The following is an 8,504-nucleotide window of genomic DNA, read 5'->3' on the forward strand; positions in this document are numbered from 1 at the left end:
GGATAAAATTTTGGTCATCAAAGGTTCCTCCTTTGGAGACGAACTTAAGTTAAACTTTATTATCGGGAACTAACTTGTTAATTAGGTCAATAATCATCATACAATTAGTATTACATAAATAGAATGAACTATAGTAGGAATTTGGCAAGAAACCAAGCGAAAAAGGATGGATAAAATTTTGGTCACCAAAGGTTCCTCCTTTGGAGACGAACTTAACTTAAACTTTATTTTGGGAAAGTAACTTGTTAATTAGGTCAATAATCATCATACAATGAGTATTACGTAAATAGAATGAACTATAGTAGGAATTTGGGAAGAATCCAAGCGAAAAAGGAAGGATAAACTTTTGGTCACCAAAGGTTCCTCCTTTGGAGACGAACTTAAGTTAAACTTTATTATCGGAAAGTAACTTGTTAATTAGGTCCATAAACATCACACAATTAGTATTACTTAAATAGAATGAACTATAGTAGGAATTTGGGAAGAATCCAAGCGAAAAAGGAAGGATAAAATTTTGGTCACCAAAGGTTCCTCCTTTGGAGACGAACTTAAGTTAAACTTTATTATCGGAAAGTAACTTGTTAATTAGGTCCATAAACATCACACAATTAGTATTACTTAAATAGAATGAACTATAGTAGGAATTTGGCAAGAATCCAAGCGAAAAAAAAAGGATAAACTTTTGGACACCAAAGGTTCCTCCTTTGGAGACGAACTTAACTTAAACTTTATTTTGGGGAAGTAACTTGTTAATTAGGTCCATAATCATCACACAATGAGTATTACATAAATAGAATGAACTATAGTAGGAATTTGGCAAGCAACCAAGCGAAAAAGGAAGGATAAAATTTTGGTCACCAAAGGTTCCTCCTTTGGAGACGAACTTAACTTAAACTTTATTATGGGCAAGTAACTTGTTAATTAGGTCCATAATCATCATACAATGAGTATTACATAAATAGAATGAACTATAGTAGGAATTTGGGAAGAAACCAAGCCAAAAAGGTAGGATAAAATTTTGGTCACCAAAGGTTCCTCCTTTGGAGACGAACTTACGTTAAACTTTATTATGGGGAAGTAACTTGTTAATTAGGTCCATAATCATCATACAACGAGTATTACATAAAGAGAATGAACTATAGTAGGAATTTGGGAAGAAACCAAGCCAAAAAGGTAGGATAAAATTTTGGTCACCAAAGGTTCCTACTTTGGAGACGAACTTAAGTTAAACTTTATTATCCTGAACTAACTTGTTAATTAGGTCAATAATCATCATACAATTAGTATTACATAAATAGAATGAACTATAGTAGGAATTTGGCAAGAAACCAAGCGAAAAAGGATGGATAAAATTTTGGTCACCAAAGGTTCCTCCTTTGGAGACGAACTTAACTTAAACTTTATTTTGGGAAAGTAACTTGTTAATTAGGTCAACAATCATCATACAATGAGTATTACGTAAATAGAATGAACTATAGTAGGAATTTGGGAAGAATCCAAGCGAAAAAGGAAGGATAAACTTTTGGTCACCAAAGGTTCCTCCTTTGGAGACGAACTTAAGTTAAACTTTATTATCGGAAAGTAACTTGTTAATTAGGTCCATAAACATCACACAATTAGTATTACTTAAATAGAATGAACTATAGTAGGAATTTGGGAAGAATCCAAGCGAAAAAGGAAGGATAAAATTTTGGTCACCAAAGGTTCCTCCTTTGGAGACGAACTTAACTTAAACTTTTTTATGGGGAAGTAACTTGTTAATTAGGTCCATAATCATCATACAATGAGTATTACATAAATAGAATGAACTATAGTAGGAATTTGGTAAGAAACCAAGCCAAAAAGGTAGGATAAAATTTTGGTCATCAAAGGTTCCTACTTTGGAGATGAACTTAAGTTAAACTTTATTATCGGGAAGTAACTTATTAATTAGGTCAATAATCATCATACAATTAGTATTACATAAATAGAATGAACTATAGTAGGAATTTGGCAAGAATCCAAGCGAAAAAGGAAGGATAAACTTTTGGTCACCAAAGGTTCCTCCTTTGGAGACGAACTTAACTTAAACTTTATTATGGGGAAGTAACTTGTTAATTAGGTCCATAATCATCACACAATGAGTATTACATAAATAGAATGACTATAGTAGGAATTTGGCAAGAAACCAAGCGAAAAAGGAAGGATAAAATTTTGGTCACCAAAGGTTCCTCCTTTGGAGACGAACTTAACTTAAACTTTATTTTGGGGAAGTAACTTGGTAATTAGGTCAATGATTATCATACAATGAGTATTACGTAAATAGAATGAACTATAGTAGGAATTTGGGAAGAATCCAAGCGAAAAAGGAAGGATAAACTTTTGGTCACCAAAGGTTCCTACTTTGGAGACGAACTTAAGTTAAACTTTATTATCGGAAAGTAACTTGTTAATTAGGTCCATAAACATCACACAATTAGTATTACTTAAATAGAATGAACTATAGTAGGAATTTGGCAAGAATCCAAGCGAAAAATAAAGGATAAACTTTTGGTCACCAAAGGTTCCTCCTTTGGAGACGAACTTAACTTAAACTTTATTTTGGGGAAGTAACTTGTTAATTAGGTCCATAATCATCACACAATGAGTATTACATAAATAGAATGAACTATAGTAGGAATTTGGCAAGCAACCAAGCGAAAAAGGAAGGATAAAATTTTGGTCACCAAAGGTTCCTCCTTTGGAGACGAACTTAACTTAAACTTTATTATGGGGAAGTAACTTGTTAATTAGGTCCATAATCATCATACAATGAGTATTACATAAATAGAATGAACTATAGTAGGAATTTGGGAAGAAACCAAGCCAAAAAGATAGGATAAAATTTTGGTCACCAAAGGTTCCTCCTTTGGAGACGAACTTACGTTAAACTTTATTATGGGGAAGTAACTTGTTAATTAGGTCCATAATCATCATACAACGAGTATTACATAAAGAGAATGAACTATAGTAGGAATTTGGGAAGAAACCAAGCCAAAAAGGTAGGATAAAATTTTGGTCACCAAAGGTTCCTACTTTGGAGACGAACTTAAGTTAAACTTTATTATCCTGAACTAACTTGTTAATTAGGTCAATAATCATCATACAATTAGTATTACATAAATAGAATGAACTATAGTAGGAATTTGGCAAGAAACCAAGCGAAAAAGGATGGCTAAAATTTTGGTCATCAAAGGTTCCTCCTTTGGAGACGAACTTAAGTTAAACTTTATTATCGGGAACTAACTTGTTAATTAGGTCAATAATCATCATACAATTAGTATTACATAAATAGAATGAACTATAGTAGGAATTTGGCAAGAAACCAAGCGAAAAAGGATGGATAAAATTTTGGTCACCAAAGGTTCCTCCTTTGGAGACGAACTTAACTTAAACTTTATTTTGGGAAAGTAACTTGTTAATTAGGTCAATAATCATCATACAATGAGTATTACGTAAATAGAATGAACTATAGTAGGAATTTGGGAAGAATCCAAGCGAAAAAGGAAGGATAAACTTTTGGTCACCAAAGGTTCCTCCTTTGGAGACGAACTTAAGTTAAACTTTATTATCGGAAAGTAACTTGTTAATTAGGTCCATAAACATCACACAATTAGTATTACTTAAATAGAATGAACTATAGTAGGAATTTGGGAAGAATCCAAGCGAAAAAGGAAGGATAAAATTTTGGTCACCAAAGGTTCCTCCTTTGGAGACGAACTTAACTTAAACTTTTTTATGGGGAAGTAACTTGTTAATTAGGTCCATAATCATCATACAATGAGTATTACATAAATAGAATGAACTATAGTAGGAATTTGGTAAGAAACCAAGCCAAAAAGGTAGGATAAAATTTTGGTCATCAAAGGTTCCTACTTTGGAGACGAACTTAAGTTAAACTTTATTATCGGGAAGTAACTTATTAATTAGGTCAATAATCATCATACAATTAGTATTACATAAATAGAATGAACTATTGTAGGAATTTGGCAAGAATCCAAGCGAAAAAGGAAGGATAAACTTTTGGTCACCAAAGGTTCCTCCTTTGGAGACGAACTTAACTTAAACTTTATTATGGGGAAGTAACTTGTTAATTAGGTCCATAATCATCACACAATGAGTATTACATAAATAGAATGACTATAGTAGGAATTTGGCAAGAAACCAAGCGAAAAAGGAAGGATAAAATTTTGGTCACCAAAGGTTCCTCCTTTGGAGACGAACTTAACTTAAACTTTATTTTGGGGAAGTAACTTGGTAATTAGGTCAATGATTATCATACAATGAGTATTACGTAAATAGAATGAACTATAGTAGGAATTTGGGAAGAATCCAAGCGAAAAAGGAAGGATAAACTTTTGGTCACCAAAGGTTCCTACTTTGGAGACGAACTTAAGTTAAACTTTATTATCGGAAAGTAACTTGTTAATTAGGTCCATAAACATCACACAATTAGTATTACTTAAATAGAATGAACTATAGTAGGAATTTGGCAAGAATCCAAGCGAAAAATAAAGGATAAACTTTTGGTCACCAAAGGTTCCTCCTTTGGAGACGAACTTAACTTAAACTTTATTTTGGGGAAGTAACTTGTTAATTAGGGCCATAATCATCACACAATGAGTATTACATAAATAGAATGAACTATAGTAGGAATTTGGCAAGCAACCAAGCGAAAAAGGAAGGATAAAATTTTGGTCACCAAAGGTTCCTCCTTTGGAGACGAACTTAACTTAAACTTTATTATGGGGAAGTAACTTGTTAATTAGGTCCATAATCATCATACAATGAGTATTACATAAATAGAATGAACTATAGTAGGAATTTGGGAAGAAACCAAGCCAAAAAGGTAGGATAAAATTTTGGTCACCAAAGGTTCCTCCTTTGGAGACGAACTTACGTTAAACTTTATTATGGGGAAGTAACTTGTTAATTAGGTCCATAATCATCATACAACGAGTATTACATAAAGAGAATGAACTATAGTAGGAATTTGGGAAGAAACCAAGCCAAAAAGGTAGGATAAAATTTTGGTCACCAAAGGTTCCTACTTTGGAGACGAACTTAAGTTAAACTTTATTATCGGGAAGTAACTTATTAATTAGGTCAATAATCATCATACAATTAGTATTACATAAATAGAATGAACTATAGTAGGAATTTGGCAAGAAACCAAGCGAAAAAGGATGGATAAAATTTTGGTCATCAAAGGTTCCTCCTTTGGAGACGAACTTAAGTTAAACTTTATTATCGGGAACTAACTTGTTAATTAGGTCAATAATCATCATACAATTAGTATTACATAAATAGAATGAACTATAGTAGGAATTTGGCAAGAAACCAAGCGAAAAAGGATGGATAAAATTTTGGTCACCAAAGGTTCCTCCTTTGGAGACGAACTTAACTTAAACTTTATTTTGGGAAAGTAACTTGTTAATTAGGTCAATAATCATCATACAATGAGTATTACGTAAATAGAATGAACTATAGTAGGAATTTGGGAAGAATCCAAGCGAAAAAGGAAGGATAAACTTTTGGTCACCAAAGGTTCCTCCTTTGGAGACGAACTTAAGTTAAACTTTATTATCGGAAAGTAACTTGTTAATTAGGTCCATAAACATCACACAATTAGTATTACTTAAATAGAATGAACTATAGTAGGAATTTGGGAAGAATCCAAGCGAAAAAGGAAGGATAAAATTTTGGTCACCAAAGGTTCCTCCTTTGGAGACGAACTTAACTTAAACTTTTTTATGGGGAAGTAACTTGTTAATTAGGTCCATAATCATCATACAATGAGTATTACATAAATAGAATGAACTATAGTAGGAATTTGGTAAGAAACCAAGCCAAAAAGGTAGGATAAAATTTTGGTCACCAAAGGTTCCTCCTTTGGAGACGAACTTACGTTAAACTTTATTATGGGGAAGTAACCTTTTAATTCGGTCCATAATCATCATACAATTAGTATTACATAAATAGAATGAACTATAGTAGGAATTTGGGAAGAAACCAAGCCAAAAAGGTAGGATAAAATTTTGGTCACCAAAGGTTCCTACTTTGGAGACGAACTTAAGTTAAACTTTATTATCGGGAAGTAACTTGTTAATTAGGTCAATAATCATCATACAATTAGTATTACATAAATAGAATGAACTATAGTAGGAATTTGGCAAGAATCCAAGCGAAAAAGGAAGGATAAACTTTTGGTCACCAAAGGTTCCTCCTTTGGAGACGAACTTAACTTAAACTTTATTATGGGGAAGTAACTTGTTAATTAGGTCCATAATCATCACACAATGAGTATTACATAAATAGAATGACTATAGTAGGAATTTGGCAAGAAACCAAGCGAAAAAGGAAGGATAAAATTTTGGTCACCAAAGGTTCCTCCTTTGGAGACGAACTTAACTTAAACTTTATTATGGGGAAGTAACTTGTTAATTAGGTCCATAATCATCATACAATGAGTATTACATAAATAGAATGAACTATAGTAGGAATTTGGGAAGAAACCAAGCCAAAAAGGTAGGATAAAATTTTGGTCACCAAAGGTTCCTCCTTTGGAGACGAACTTAACTTAAACTTTATTTTGGGGAAGTAACTTGGTAATTAGGTCAATGATTATCATACAATGAGTATTACGTAAATAGAATGAACTATAGTAGGAATTTGGGAAGAATCCAAGCGAAAAAGGAAGGATAAACTTTTGGTCACCAAAGGTTCCTACTTTGGAGACGAACTTAAGTTAAACTTTATTATCGGAAAGTAACTTGTTAATTAGGTCCATAAACATCACACAATTAGTATTACTTAAATAGAATGAACTATAGTAGGAATTTGGCAAGAATCCAAGCGAAAAATAAAGGATAAACTTTTGGTCACCAAAGGTTCCTCCTTTGGAGACGAACTTAACTTAAACTTTATTTTGGGGAAGTAACTTGTTAATTAGGTCCATAATCATCACACAATGAGTATTACATAAATAGAATGAACTATAGTAGGAATTTGGCAAGCAACCAAGCGAAAAAGGAAGGATAAAATTTTGGTCACCAAAGGTTCCTCCTTTGGAGACGAACTTAACTTAAACTTTATTATGGGGAAGTAACTTGTTAATTAGGTCCATAATCATCATACAATGAGTATTACATAAATAGAATGAACTATAGTAGGAATTTGGGAAGAAACCAAGCCAAAAAGATAGGATAAAATTTTGGTCACCAAAGGTTCCTCCTTTGGAGACGAACTTACGTTAAACTTTATTATGGGGAAGTAACTTGTTAATTAGGTCCATAATCATCATACAACGAGTATTACATAAAGAGAATGAACTATAGTAGGAATTTGGGAAGAAACCAAGCCAAAAAGGTAGGATAAAATTTTGGTCACCAAAGGTTCCTACTTTGGAGACGAACTTAAGTTAAACTTTATTATCCTGAACTAACTTGTTAATTAGGTCAATAATCATCATACAATTAGTATTACATAAATAGAATGAACTATAGTAGGAATTTGGCAAGAAACCAAGCGAAAAAGGATGGCTAAAATTTTGGTCATCAAAGGTTCCTCCTTTGGAGACGAACTTAAGTTAAACTTTATTATCGGGAACTAACTTGTTAATTAGGTCAATAATCATCATACAATTAGTATTACATAAATAGAATGAACTATAGTAGGAATTTGGCAAGAAACCAAGCGAAAAAGGATGGATAAAATTTTGGTCACCAAAGGTTCCTCCTTTGGAGACGAACTTAACTTAAACTTTATTTTGGGAAAGTAACTTGTTAATTAGGTCAATAATCATCATACAATGAGTATTACGTAAATAGAATGAACTATAGTAGGAATTTGGGAAGAATCCAAGCGAAAAAGGAAGGATAAACTTTTGGTCACCAAAGGTTCCTCCTTTGGAGACGAACTTAAGTTAAACTTTATTATCGGAAAGTAACTTGTTAATTAGGTCCATAAACATCACACAATTAGTATTACTTAAATAGAATGAACTATAGTAGGAATTTGGGAAGAATCCAAGCGAAAAAGGAAGGATAAAATTTTGGTCACCAAAGGTTCCTCCTTTGGAGACGAACTTAACTTAAACTTTTTTATGGGGAAGTAACTTGTTAATTAGGTCCATAATCATCATACAATGAGTATTACATAAATAGAATAAACTATAGTAGGAATTTGGTAAGAAACCAAGCCAAAAAGGTAGGATAAAATTTTGGTCATCAAAGGTTCCTACTTTGGAGACGAACTTAAGTTAAACTTTATTATCGGGAAGTAACTTATTAATTAGGTCAATAATCATCATACAATTAGTATTACATAAATAGAATGAACTATAGTAGGAATTTGGCAAGAATCCAAGCGAAAAAGGAAGGATAAACTTTTGGTCACCAAAGGTTCCTCCTTTGGAGACGAACTTAACTTAAACTTTATTATGGGGAAGTAACTTGTTAATTAGGTCCATAATCATCACACAATGA

The sequence above is a fragment of the Medicago sativa genome, chromosome 4, assembly GCF_051527215.1.
Source record: "Medicago sativa cultivar Bolivia chromosome 4, Bolivia_mono, whole genome shotgun sequence".
Lineage (NCBI taxonomy): Eukaryota > Viridiplantae > Streptophyta > Magnoliopsida > Fabales > Fabaceae > Medicago > Medicago sativa.